Here is a 15,645-nt window from a genome sequence, read left to right as displayed (position 1 = left end):
AAAAGTGATTGAAATCAGGAACTCAAATTAGATGTTATCTAAATCTATGTTGGTGTGTTTGTGTTGTTGCCAGACAAAAAACATCACCTTCGATTTGAAAGCTGGGTCTAAGTGGTTCAAGAGTGGAATTACATCTTTTCTCATGTAACCAAATTCTATAAACAAACCATGGAAATCTTTTGACTTACTGGTGGCATTTGCTCAGTACTCAGTTCTTTCTCAGCTAAAAATAAAATTATAGGTCTTAGAAGTTTTTGTTTTCACAATTGGCATATAGAATCTGTTTTAATCAAAGTCTATATAACAACAAATCACAATAGTAGAGGGTGCACTTGACCTTTTAATTCATTTTTAGAATTATTTACAGCTTTTGAACAAACTTGTTAAACATGTTACTATCCACGAAAATTCTTCCAAACAAAAAAGTTATTTAACCAATCTTATCCCAAGTAATGGTTGTGGCAGCAGAAATTTTGGTCATTACATTTTATGGCATTCAAACCAAGCCAGTGATTCTTGGTTCCAGTCCTCAGGCATTACTGTCCTGCATGTTTTAGGTGTTTTCGTTCTGCTACAAACCTGAATAAGTAGGTGAACAAGCTTCTGTAAGCTGTGATTTTATGCAGAGGTGGTCATGCAATCATATTTATCAGGTGTTCTGGAACAGAGATACATCCTAAAATATGCAGGGCTGTGATTCCTGAGGACCAGAATTAAGAAACACTGCTATCAGGACATCATTTTTTGACTTTGTCTGCACTCAATTACCTGGAAACACATTAAAATGTTATGAGCCAAATAACCAATAGTTATATCAAAACATAGAATAAACATTATAACATTAGCCCAGCACTTTAGCAAACTGCTTCCATTAAAATATTGGCAGCAGGAGCAAGGTAAGAGTTTATTCAAGATTGTATTACTATATGTGCAATAATAAAACTATGCCCAATTTATGTTTTATTGAACATTAGAGAACCTATATTAGCCTTATGAGAGTGACATGTAAAACTGAAAAAACCTGAGTGTTGCAGCATTCTAATCACATTAACTTCAGTGAAGTAAAGGTCTGTGGCTCAGTATCATCAAATACCTTTTCTGAAATGACAGACCAGTATTGGGAACAAAAAACCCTGTTCAGGACATCCCTAGCGGACCTACCGTGCTTAACGCTCAGAAATACACAGACATAAAGTGGACTGAGAAAATGCCACAGGGCACCATATATTAGGAATCAAAAGTTCACTGAATCATTCCAATCTTAGCCTGGATCTTTTCACTTGACGGATTAACTGGAAAATCAAAGGACACAATACTATATAACTAAATAAGGCCGATCAGGAGCTCAGATAGCAACCATGTATCCAAAAGACCAGAGATAGAGAGACAGAGAGGCAGGGAATGGGATCTGCTTCTTGCTGCTACTGTTCCCCTGAAGGCAGTGTAAGGATAAATCTTCTGAGGGATTATCCCAGCTACACAATGTTCTCTGTTCTGCCCATTGTATGCCTCTTTAAGCACAACTGATAAATTAGTTATTTATATTGTAAATGGATCAAAGTCAAACAGTGGATTTTCTTTTGATTTGTCTGGTTTGGGAAGCATTGCAAGTAATCGTAATCGGCTTCTGTATGCACTCCCCCAGCCAGATTCTGTGGCATAGACAAGTATGAGGCGTGACAATGTGTAGTTTTAGCCAGAAGTTTGTCTACTGTGTTTTTTGTTTAGTTTTTTTTTTTTTACTCTACCAAAGGTGTCTTTACAGATGTGATTTTCAGACCTCACAATTTCAGCTGGTTTTCATTCTAAAAGAAGGGCTGTTTGCCAGCAGGAGTTAGACAATGCCATGCAGGTGAACTAGCCACTTATGTTCCACTACCCTCATTTCACTCTGCCTGTCAGTTCAATGGGAGCCCAAATCAGTTTTTAATGACTTACACATGGGATCAGATATCTTTGTAGGATTCCTCCTGCATTTAATTTAAGGTAAACTAATAGCTTCATTTATTTGCAATTAGAAAAAATAATATCCTGCTTCAAAAAGAGTATCATCTTTTCCCCTTTTGCACCGGGAGCTCACTCTTCAATAGTTCATGAATTTTAATTCATCTGTGGTGGTTAGGTCAATCCCCCAGCTGTAAGAGACGACAGAGAATTCTAGTCAAATTGAATTACTCTCTGTGTTTCATTGCTATTACCCCCTACCTTCCTCATTTCTTTTTCTCTTCCACCCTACACCCCAGCCCAATCATTAGTGTGTCCTTATGTTTTAAGTCAACTACCTATAGACAGCAGTAAGCTGTGTGGCTGTGTGTTAACTCCAGTTGGCCCCACCACATGTAAATGACTGGCACTTGATGTTTGAAGAGAAAGGATGAAATAAAATAGAAATCAAACAGATAACACACAATAATCTTCGCTTTGCTTCAGAATGTGTCTTGACGTACCCTGGGTTTTATGTTTTATCTTTAAAGTAGTCAAGGACAGATACTTTTAGAGGTAGTTAAATCCTAAGAATTAAGAAACACGTTTCTTTTAGTACGATAATGTATATTTTTTGTCAACCCTAACAGAGGATGTTGCTATAAGTTTTTCGCTAAATCAATCTGATATGGCAGGTAGCTCATCATGTTATCACAAAGCTCCATGTGTGAGGCCCTGCACTCTGAAAATAGCCTACAGAGCTATCATTCATATTAAAGCAAGCAGTCACTGTCATATTAAAAAAAATAAAAAATAAATTCTTAGGGAGGAAAAAAAAAAGTCACGTCAGAGAATTAGCTGCTGTGGACTGTTAAGGTGACCCACATTACACCGAGTCATTTGTATGACCTCTAAGGTGTTATCTTCAAAAGGCAAACATGGCAGCGCACCTGCCCTCTTCCTCTCCTTCCCACTTCCTAGGATGCCTGAAAATATCTGACTTTGCAAAGAGTCAGTCGAGCTGGATTTGAAACATCACATTACATTTTCAAGGTCAGAGTTTGTGTTGGGTGTATGGCGTATAATGGGTTTAAGATAAATTATGAGAATACTTTTTTAGCTTCACAGATCCCACCAAATATGCAGAAGCCTATGTTTACTGACACCAGCTTTATAAATATCTCCAGATAACTTAATCTTTTATTGCAGCAGCATAATCTCACACTTAACATGCAGAATACCACATAGCACCCTTTAATTTAAAATATCCCATGGGAAGAAATCACCAAAACCACTGGCTGCAAAGTTATTGGTACTCCTATTACCAATGAGCTGTACAACCTTTTTTTCCCCCTGTAGAACGGTACTTCTACAGGGGAAAAAAGTGCTTTATTTGAAATAAAGAAGTGATGATGCTATGCACTTTTAAGGTTCTCAGGGCCTGGGATAAAGAAACACAACCACAGCATTACAGATTCTTCATTATACTTAAAAGTGAGGATGAGATGCTATTGTACATTCACCTGGTGTGTTAATAATAAAAAATCAACCTTAGTTTCCACATTGTTACACTTGTGGTGTAACAATGTGTACTGATGATGGATATGCATAGTACTAGTACTGATATGCATATTTTGTTTTTGGTATAAGTTTAAAACAACTGATTTGCTTTGAGGCAACATCTGGACTATTGGACGCCATTCTTTGCCACGTCCCTCTAACAGTGAGCTCTAGCAATATTTGCTACCTTATGCTGACCGTTGGCATAATAAATAGAGCTTTATACTTATACCCAAGGGAAACAACAAATCATAGATTACATATAAAATTTTCGAAGAAAATCTAATAAAGGTTAAAAAATATATATATTATTACCATAATATGTCATCCCTACTAAAAAGTAACACAAGTTAAAGGTCGGATTTATAAAACCTTATGATTCTGTCAAAAAACTGAAAAGGCTTTTTGACCGGGCTGCTAATTAAAGTGAGCAATATTGTTGAATGATGTTCAGCCATTCTTACATAGCAATATACTGAGGCACCACAATCTCTTTGAAGATGAAAACTAAGTTTTAGAGATGGCTACAATTGCATTTGAAGTTGCAATACAACTGAGTCATCTTAAACATTAAGATTGTGAAACTGGTTAAGAATGTGTCCTTAACTTGCATTGTGGAGCACTTTGTCCTTCACTGACCTGGATCATCAACTGTAAACTCATTAGAAAGAGAACACCAGATGACAAATACCCAAGGATCATGCTGAGCATTCATCTGCCACATTTGTCTGAGTGACAAAGCATTTCCTGCTGGGTGAGAGGGTCATCTTACAGGTTTGACATGTACGTAGCCAATGGCCATACACTGGCTCCTTTGATCCTGTTGATGGCTTTTGTAATCTATAATGGTAGCAGAAATGACTGTTAAAGGGCAGAGTTATACATTGACTTCCACAGAGTCCTAACTGACATTACCTTAAGGCAGACTCTGGGCTACATTTCTTCATTTGTTTAAGAGATAAGCAGTTGTATGCCGACAAGTGGATGGAAGAACACTGTAAGTCAACCAGATAAACTGGACACCCCTGGCAATTGCTTTGTTGTGCCTAAAAATAGTGGTTCCCAGTGGTCTGTCTTGGAAAAAAGCAGAGGCACACTTCATTATTTCATTATATTCCCTCACTCTGATTTACATACACACCAGAGGAAGAGAAATTCTTATCTGAGTATCGTAGCTGCGAAGAGGAGCTGTGGACTGATCCCCAGCAGAGCGACGCACACACACACACACACGCACGCACCGAAACACATCCATACACACATTAAAAACAAGCCCGAAACTCACTGGCATCCCACCCTCAAGAGGCAGACATGATCTCATGTTATCCCTGTTTCCCCTTAAGCATTAAGATATGTGTGCATCATGTCACTGAGATTTGGACTGTGAAGCTCAGCCTTTACAGGCTCTGTGATAAATAATGTATCAAGGAACTAAATAGAATTTAATGTGACACAAATACTGGATGCAGCGTTGCATCATTTCCCCCCCCCCACTCTTCTTTCACCTGATGTTACTATTTTTTTCCCTAAACGAGCACACAGTTAGGGAAATGATTAAATATTCGGATGGATTTTATATTTGCTTAGCTGTAGATTCTTTAGTCAACATACAGTAGGACTCTGTGATATGGAACTGACTTATGCATTTTCACTAACATGTATCTTTGAACTATTTGTTACCTCAGCGGATCTTGACTGGTGCAGCTAGGATTCTGAGTCAAAAAGTATGTTGCAATATTGGACACATGAGAAGCAGATTTTATTGATTGCACTCACAGTCATATTGTTATCTGGTCTAAAACAAAAGTGAAAAGTCTCTGTAAGTGAAATGCTTCAAGCTGGTTCTGGCCATAAAAAAAATTAATTAGGGAGGTAGTCTTTTGGACTGTGGACATGTGTGTTAAATATTTGCAAGATGTGATTAGATTTAGAATATAATAAAGAAAAATCATGAAGGAAACTAGTAACTTATGGGCTTAAACATATACAGTATGTTACCAGAAATATTGCTTCTTTGTTTCCACACAGTAATAAAATAGGAAAATGTGGGCTCTGTTTCATGGCTCTGTGGGTATATTTAATCATTTTGACACTTCACCTAAACATATTATGAATGGCTAATGCTTGCATTTAGAAAGATTCCTACAAAAGAGGGCCATAAAACTGCAGAAGGCGGCTGTTGTGAGTCACTGGAGGAGTGAGGGGGTGGTGGTGTAGGGGGTCACACAAATGTGGTGTGTCTGGGTGACCTTAATCACTTCCAGGTTCATCCAGACTCGGATTTCACTTGTGTGCCTCATTTCAGGTCAATGCCTCAAAGTCGAAGTAGGGCACAGTCATTATCTGAGGGAGCATAACGCAATCATCCACACAATACAATAAGGTCGGCACAATTCACTGAAGTCAGTGAAGTGTTGTCCATTACCTTTGGGTTTAAGCATGTGTGCTCCATCCACCAGCACCTGTCTATAATGTACTTCATATGTGCAACTCTCAAGACAATTTATGTTTTGCAGAAAAAACATATTTGAAGTCTGGACATAAGAACTTTACTGAGAGAACAAAGAGGAGAATTTTGTGAGATAAGTGAGTCATAATAAATGGAGGAATTATACTTCTAGAAAAAACTGCAAAAATGCTGAAACACTTAGTTCCTTTAAATCAAGGCTGAACACACACTTGTTTAGAAGTGCCTTTGATTAATACCAACTGGAACATCATAAGCTGGACTCTTGTTTCCGACCTGTCATTGTTTTCCTTTACTTTGCAATGAAATGTTTTTGCTTGTTTGTTGTTTTATTTTCCTTTTAATCATGTAAAGCACTTTGAATTTCCCTGTTTCTGAAATTGTGCTAGACAAATACGGTAAATCAGTTTGCTTTGCCTTTCCAAGATGTCACAAAATGAAAAATAAAAAAGACCACAGACTGTCTTTACTGTTACTGCATCATTTTTGAATAACAGAAATGACGAAGCATTTGGTTGGTTTTGCATATAGTTAGTCACACAGTCCTTGTAAACTAAGGCCTGAGCTACACGAATTTGGATGCTTTTAAAATCTTTTTTTTTTCTTTTTTATCTCAATGTTGGTTGGGTGGCATTAACTATATAAAAGCTAAAGCTTTATGAAAAGAATTGCAGATAATTTAAAAGAAGAACATCACTGCTTTAGAACCGCTAAACCATGTCTAAAGCATTGCTGGGCTAAAGATCCCCCCAAAATAATTGCAGTTTATGTTTGTTTTAGCACTTTTTACCATTTTCTCTCAATTAATAACTTTTTGAGTCTATACTTATTGTCCTACGGAAACAGCAAGACAGATGTGGAAACAACCTAATAAGATGTTGACTGTTCTTTCTAACACAAGAAGCTAAAGTGAGAACATGCAAAGTGGACACCCAAAAAAATCCATTCAGGTTCAAATATAAATGTACTTTTCTTGACATTAACTTTACAATTTGTTTCTGTTGTTTTTAACCAGATAATTACATTAAGATATTGAAACTGATATATATTTTAACCTTCCCTGGTCTAAAGAGGATGGGGTCTTTTAGATTTTTACTCACACTGACCCCATAAGTATTTTTTTTTTTTTTTGTATGTTGTTTCAGAAATTGATGGTCTAACGGGACAAACCCCTTGCTTTCTTGCTGTCTGACTGTGACATTTTTCATGGTCCTCCTAAGCGTCGCACTAAGATCGGGGAAAGGTTAAATATTTCAATGTGAGAAAAGGGCTGAAATCTGAGAATAAGTTGCCAAGGGGATCAAATAACCAGCATCCCTAAGTGAGTGTGAGAAATGTAGACGTAAAGCCACTTCACCTCTTAATGACTGTCCCATTATTCAAGTGTTGCACTCCCTCTATCACTGAAAACTATCTGAAAAATATGTAACAGTATGAATGAGTGATCTTGGGAATGAATTGCTGTTCTTTTTTGAAGACTGCATGTGCATGAATTCTTTATGAACGTTGGTGAATATCACACGCATTATTTACGAAGACTCTTCAAAATATCCTCTATTCTATTATCCTTTCATGTGTTAAGCTCCAGCCAGCACTCAGCTTTACTGTGGTGTGTATGCTTTGTATGGTGTAGCATCTGAAGCACAAAGATACCTAGTACCACACTTTGAAGCAAGCTGTTAATTGGCAAAATCTGTTTAAGTAGAAAAGTGATTAAGTCAAAGCACAGAGGTGCTGGCTTTGGTTTTCTCTGAGATATGTGGTTTCATTCTAACACTGACAAAAAAATAAATAAATAAAAAAAATCCAAGCCTCTAACTGAACCACAGGATGTTTTACCACTGTCTGGCATTAGCTTAATGTGGTTCACCATCTGAGAGTTAATGGCTCTGCACAAACCCGCTTGCTGGCAATGATTTTCAAGCATATGACATGTCGTACATTTTTATCTTAACCAACGCTTTGAGTAGCACCAGACTAATGACAAAGATAAATGTAACCATTAATCATTACAAGTCAGATAAAGAGATCCATCTGTACCTGTATTTTTTTATGTCTGCTTATGAATTCTTGTTAGTAAATCGTCAACTCTCAAATGCTTGCGTAAGGGGTTTACTCTTGACCCTTTTTCTGCTCCCTTATCTATAGCTTGAGAAGGGACAAAGACGATTCGTATGTCTTTGTGTGTATGTGCTGACTAACTTTGCAGAGTTTAGTGTTATACATCTATGTCCACTGCTTGTCTTATTGTGTTTCTACCCCCAGATTTGTGCTTGACAGCTATGTGCGATATCCTGTTAGCTCAGAAAAAACAAAACAAAACAGAAAAGATTGAATAAATTCAATGTTTTGGTTAAACAGTTTCTCAGTATGTGCAAATCCTTTCAGTTAGCCCACTTATGCCATTCCCAGGTCTAATTAGTCAATGGGCTGATCTCATTTGTTCAAATGCATTTGCTGCAGGTGTCCGGTCCAAGCTGAGAAGATTGCCCGCGGCATTAGGTTAGGGTGGTAGGCTTAGAAAGCCAATATGAACAACTTGATGGTTAGTATGCAGCAGTGGTCCCCAGCACATATGCATGCTGTCAAAGATTTTGCACAGCAACTGTTCCTAAAAATTGCATCGCAGCTATTATTTCAAATTAAAACAAAATTTTCCCTGGCATAAGAAGGAGAGCAAGTGCAGCAACTACATCTGTAAGAATAAATATTAATATTAATTAGGATATTATTTTCTGTACTTCGAAAACTGAATAAAGCATATTCAAGTGCAGCCGACTGAAAACCAGGAATTAGAAGAATGTCCAGTTCATTTCTACACCATTTGCAATTGAAGCAATCAGGAACTAATAACAGGCATCTGCATCCTGTGTTCATGGGGGAATTCTGTCAAGACTGAAAAAAAGGCAATTGTCTGCACTCTCCCGATTATCTCTTGCAAAAGCTTATAATCTGGCTGAAAGTACTTAAAGAGTCAAGCAGCAAAATAAACAACATTGATTGTCATCCCACTGTTCTTTTTTCTCCCCAAAGAGGACCATACAGCGAGGGAGGAGTTTAGAGGCTAAGGTTGTGCTTTCCTCCGTCAGCGCCATCTGCTTGGGCAAATGTTAAGGCAGGCTAAATACCCCCTGAGTCCTCTGTTCAAACCAGATTATCAGCTATTCTAAGGAGGCGGACGAGCATCTTATCATCTCCCAATCTCTTTTACAAAGGCAAATCAAGAATTCTCCTCAAGGATTACCCGGATTAGGAAGGACACAGACATAACCCCTCTTGGACAAAGTCTATAAGTTGTTGCCTTGTCTTTAAGTCTATTTCCCTTCAGCTTGCAAACAAGCGGCTGCCTCTTATCATGAGATGGCCATCAGTTTCCTTTCAGACTATTTAAAGTTTCCAGGGGAGATGTCTCATATTGTGCAAATATGAGTTTATCTAGATAAATTGGAAAATGGGTGAAATATTAATTTATTTTGCTAATTCAATACTATGAAAATATTATACTAATTCATCACACACATATATTTAAAGACAGTGTTGATTGGTGTTTTGACAGAATGGGCAGGGTTCAAAGCCAGCTGGAAAATGAAATCAGGATCCACCTAAAGTTTGTCAACAGGAAAACGTTCAGTGCTCTAAAATGTTAGGTAGACCATTGTCCTAACTTTGGACTTGATAAAACACATCGGACTAAGAGCAGCAGATGATGACTCCCAAAATCATGCAGCAAAAACTTTGTTTAGACTTCAAGTAAGTTAAATTCCCAGTCTCTTCAGTCTGCCTCCAGATTTTCACATTTCTGTTTGCAAAATAATATGTAAAACTGACTGCCATCTAAAAAAAATGCTTTTTGATTTCAAGCGTAGCCCAGGTAGGACACTGCTGACATTGTCTCTGGCTTATTGGTGGCTTAACACAACGAATGCAACAGTTGCTGTAAAGGTCCTGTACATGAATGTGTGTGATGGCTCTTGAAGTAGACTCACAGTCAACATCCAAATCTCATGTGTTGATTTATTGAGCCTGTCCTAGACCCACCTATTTGAAAACAGTACATTTATTTTGTGCTTGTAACTATTGTTAAATGCTTTTTTTTTTTTATTAATCGGTCATCAAGCCTGGCTACATGCGAGATAATCGTTTGCTTCACACAACTCCTATGGTATCACATACTTTTAAATTGTAATGTAAAGAGCACTTATAGGATTCAGTTGCATGCAACATTGCTGCAAATGCCTCTTGCTGAATGGTTGAGTGAATATAAAATGACTGAGGGTTTTAAATGCAAAGATCCTTTGAGTGCATTTCCTCACGCGCACACACACCTACCTGCTGGCTAAAATAATAACAATAACTGACAAAAACAGAAATACACAGAGAAACCTTGGTTATTTCAATTTTGTCTTATCCCTGCAGAATTTGTCTTTGTGTTCCAGTGGATTACACTTTAAAGTACATGGGTAAAACAAAGGCTGAAACCATGTAATTGCCCCAAAGGGCGGTTGGGGGCTGGACGGTATGTGTGCGACTGCGTGTGTGTGTAGAGGGGGGCTAAGAGGGGTAAGGGATAGAGAGTAGGATGGGGTAAGGCGAGAAGGGGGGGCGGGCATTTCACCCAGCAGAAGCTTTTAAAGCTCAGCACTCTCTATTGTAATCACTGTATTAACATGCATAGAACCTGAGTCTGACAAAACCATGCAGTCCAACAAGTCCAGACATCCCTTAAAAAAAGTTCTTGGTCTTAATCTTTTAGGTATTTCTCAATCTTAAGCAACAGATGATGATAAATTTCTACCTAGGACATTTTATGGAAGATATAACTATGTTGCAGGCTCCCCAGCAAGCCATGTGCTCCTGGCACACTATCAGCAACCACAGTTTTAGATCACACTTTTAACAAGGAACAAACAATTGTACAGGCAATCGATGTTTTTCAGATCCCCGCTCCACAGTCACACCTCGTTTAATCAACAGAATTGTTTTCTATGAAAACAATCTCCGGGCTGTACAGCTACATTCAGTGTCTCCGAAAGAACCACTCGGCGGGCTTCCACACAGATTTGATTGTTGCACACAAAGAAAAAGAAAGGTAGCCAGCCCTCCACAGCCATGATTGAATTATTCAGTTTGGCAAAGATTTGGCAGCAATTGTGTGGAGTGTTGCCTTGGAGTGCGACAGCAAAACAGCATCTTCTTGTTTCCTGCATCACTGCACAGCTCATGCATAAATAGCTTTTGCTTAGACAGCCAATATCGCTTTGGGACAACTTCACATCACACCTTAAACATGCTTGCTGCTTGGTAAATTGACTCACACCTTCCCACAGCAGCCCATGACATTAAATGCTTTGGATTTTAGACTCTAACATAACAGTGTTAGGTGTTTTTCTGAAACAGGTACCGAACCAGGGCAGATCATGTTACAGCTTTATACATACACAATGTAGGACAGCTTTAATCAAGATTACAAAGTAGTAAGTAGAAAGAGAAAAACAAAAATCCAATTTTTCACAACTGCTGATTTTTGTATTATATAATATGCATAGTGATGCTGATGTTACTAAACGCATTTTGCTCTTAAAGGATCATCTGAAATAGCAAATGCAGCATTCACTTGGCTCAAACAATCTGAAATCTTAAACAGACACTTTATACCATGTGTGGCTGAAGACAGTAATCTCAGTGGAGAATGTTAGCGACTTGCAAAATCGATGTAAGAAATGCATGTTTTTTGGCCATCTCAATATTTCTCCATGTTACCCAGATTAATAACGGATATGTTGGGGTTTTATGTTTCAGGCAGGGGACTGATAACGGAGAGGTACTGATTGCACTGATTGCATTCTCAAGGTTGAAGAAAGTCACAGGAGTAGAGCTGCACACTTGGTCTAGAATAACAAACTTTACATGTGGTTTCTGATTAATCTTGAGGGGTCATTATTCTTAGCTAATTACAAACATGCCTGCCTGATTATAGCATAGATTCTCAATCTGTTAACATGGAGAAAAAATAGTAGTTTGTCAAAACATTTGTGAACTTTTCCACATGTTTTCATGTTACAACCACAAACATGGAGGTATTTAGATTGCATGTGATAAACACGATGTGCCACGACTGTGAAGTAGAACAAAAATGGTACTTGACATGTTTTTACAAATTGAAATCTAAGAAGTGTTTTCTGCATTTGCACACAACCCCATTTAATCTAATGCCACTAAGCACAATCTTGTGCACTGAAATTGCATTCAGAAATCACATTATTAGGAAATACAGTCCACCTGTTTAGAGGCCTCGAAATTTGTTTCATTTGAACAAACAGCTTAACTCAAAACAAGGAACATGACATACAAATCAGGGCTAAGGTAAAAGTCAGGTTAGGTTATAAAACAATATTCAAAGCTTTGTAATGCAAACCTTTAAAAAGATGCCTAAAATGGTAGTCTGGGCAAAAGAGAGCATTCATCTGAAAAGTCACTAAGCAGCCGTGGTAACTCTGGAAGAGCTGCAGAGATCCATAGCTCTGACAGGAAGAATATGTTGTTATGCACTCCAGTAATCTAGTCTTTATGCAGCAGTGACAAAAAGAAAGCCATTATTGAAAGAAAGCAACAAGAATTTGTCTGCTGCTTGTCACTGTTTGTAAAGAGGATGTAGCAAAAATGTCAAAGAAGGAATTCTGGTAAGATGAGACCAAAATAAACTTGTTGGCATGTGCAAAATGCTATGTGTGGTGAAAAACTAACACTGTACATTGCCCTCTGCACAGCACATTGACACTGAAACATGTTGGTGACACTATTGTCTATGTGGGAATGTTTTTTTTTTTCAGAACAAAGGGGAGCTAGTAAGCTAATTGTGCTAATTACAAATGACCTAATTGTGCGTTTGTAGTTGGAAATGTGATTTTTTTTTAGGTTTCCTGTTAGAAAAAGAAGCACACCACCTGATGTAAAGGTAAAGTCGGAGGTCACTGGGAAATCAAATTTATCTAAGAATTACTGAAGGTTGCAGTGACACTGGAACAAAAGTTCACCTTCTAACTTGACAACTGGACTTAGAACACAACCAGAGCTACAATTGAAATTACTTATTGCCAGATGCTCTCTATGCAGCCTGACTAAACTATTGCTAGTTAGGAAAGATTTAAGAAATATTTCAGCAAAGCTATGAAAGTCACACCCAAAAAGATTCATCTGTGATTGAAGCGATATATGGTTTTAAAAAGTAATAAGTCAAAAGCATGCCACCTTGCACAGTTTTATCACAGTACAATTCTAATACAATGACAAAGAATTAAAAGGTACTCTTGCAGGGCACTGTATATTTCCCATGATTATAGCATAAACAACAACAACAGCAAAAACTTGGACCTTGATAAAAAGAAATATATATGACCAAATAATTCTATTAAAGACCATATGGACAGTCTCACCCTACAACAAAAGGAATACATAGATCTGTGTGTGTAAACTCCTGTGTGTTGGTCTGTATGTGCTGCAGAGTTATCATTGTATTATATGTAATCACATTCACCACATATAACCAGCCTCCTGGCCTGTTGGATGAAATTGAATAATGTGTCCTCATAAATCATGAATCAATAAGTGTCAACAAAGAAACTCTGGAAGCAGTTCCCTCCCAGAAACGCTTCGGTAAAATGATGAGACAACTTCAACGTGTTGTCTTATGCATTTTAAAATCAATGCACACACCTATAAGGTGCAACAGCCTAAAACTGACCAGCAGTTTTAGCTTTAAGAACACACTTTTCCTTCACTGCTTCACTGATTTTATTTTATCTTTTGCATAGAAGCACCCGCTCAAACATCATCCACAAATGTTTGAAGTTAATGTTCTGTGTTTGATAGCCCTAATATATATTTTTTTTTTTTGCAAATTTAGAGCTTTTCTGAAACTGACTCATTATACCCATAAATACAACTGAAAATGAACCATTCATTTAATTAACTGAAAGGGACAGTGCTGTACTGAAGATGTGTTGAAGTTGTTTTTAGGTAAAGGTGATGCATTTAGAATGTTGTGGTTTATCTATTATTAGAAATGTGACATTTATGTTCCTTCTTTACCAGAACACTCTTTTATGTCTGCGCCATTTTTCCTTAAATCACCAAGGACACTTTTCCCAAGGGAACTGATTAGCTTTCTTTCTCTCTCAGTTTTCAAAATGTGAAGTAACTTTGATAAGCAATTAAATACTTTCTGTTGTCAGGCTTTGTTTTATGCCTTTCAAGTCTGTATTTTTGGATCAAATCTGCATAAACACTGCACCGCAGGATGTTTGAGGGGTGCTTATTGTACCTTCTCGCATCAATCTCTCTTAGATGTGGAAAGCTCTGCATTGGTGCACCGCTGTACATCATAATAGAAAAGGTATCATTATCAAATGATCATTACCAGCTTTTTCGCAGAGGGAAGAAAATAATAACAATAAACAATGTTGATCCAATTTTTCTGTATTTTTTTTGTCTGTGTACTTCAAAGGAAGTGTTCGCGCCGCATTTACATAGCTTTTTATCTGTAATATGTCCCTAATTAGAGATGTATATCTAAAACTTTATTTCTTCATTTCATTTCCTACTTGAGTGCAGCACTGCTGCAGCACACATCAGTACATGGTTATCTTTCTGTGGATAAAATGAGCATGTCAAATTTCTGCTCTTAGTGTATATAGCACCCATTAATGGTGTCCAAACAAGTAAGGCTACATTTACTTCCAGTGGCCACAAGCTGTCTGAACAACTGCTCCAAAATTAACAGTAAAAGAGCAATGCAAGGCAGGTGGCTCCCTAAAGTGTTTTAGTGCTCTCACAAAGCAGACCGGGCAGCTAAAATGACAACCGAGCTGAGTGGCACAAACTAATACAATAAATTAGAATATCAATGAAAAGCTAATTTACTTCAGTATTTCTTATTAAAAAGTATATTTAGTACACACACACACGCATATAAAATGTGCATCCCTGTAAGTTGTGATGATTAAAGCTTCTAACTTTTGACAATCAAAAATTGTCTTTATCTGAAAATGTTAATATCACATTAGAACAACTACGTCCATGTACTCTGCAGTACATGTACTGGATTCTTAGTCGGGGTTCTTTTGTATGAACTACTGCTGAGATATTAAGAAAGCATGGGTTTGGTTTAGCAGCAACCTTCACCTCATCTAAATCATTGGATCCATGGTGTCTCGTCTTACTCTTAAGAATACCACGTAGATTCTCTACTGGTATTGGTAGTTTAGAAGTGGGACAGGCATCAAATCTGATATTGTTTCACAATCCTCTCAAGGTTGCAATTATCCATTTTGCTTGAGTATTGTTTTCCTTCCACTTAGAGTTTCATTAATCTGCTCAGATATAGCCCACTACGAAAAACAAGCATTTTTGTATTGACCTAGAGGCTTGCCCTCCTTGTGGAGGGTCTTAGTGACAACTGTTAAGTCAGTGGTCTTCCCACAATGGTGTAGGCTATAAAGTAACATTTTGGTATTAAAAATCTATTTCTATTGGTCTTTTGTAATATTCTGATATTCTGAGGAACGTTTGAGCTTTTCATTAAATCTTAATCGTCAAGTTTCACTTTTTGAATTCAATTCCTGAGCTTGATTAACATTAGGATGATATTCTGAGTTATTGCAGTATACCTACATTAAATGCCAAGAACAGTAAGTAAG

At 37.4% G+C, this 15,645-nt stretch overlaps 1 protein-coding gene across 4 annotated transcripts in view; it reads right to left on the bottom strand.

Moving 5' to 3' along the window:
• Positions 1–15,645, bottom strand: part of pcdh11 (protocadherin 11) — a 163,638-nt gene that overhangs the window by 120,894 nt on the left and 27,099 nt on the right. The window lies entirely within an intron of this gene.

This window comes from Xiphophorus hellerii, chromosome 23 (genome assembly GCF_003331165.1).
Source record: "Xiphophorus hellerii strain 12219 chromosome 23, Xiphophorus_hellerii-4.1, whole genome shotgun sequence".
Taxonomy (NCBI): domain Eukaryota; kingdom Metazoa; phylum Chordata; class Actinopteri; order Cyprinodontiformes; family Poeciliidae; genus Xiphophorus; species Xiphophorus hellerii.
The sequence above is the reverse complement of the archived record's forward strand: the minus strand, read 5'-3'. Positions and strand labels throughout refer to the sequence as shown.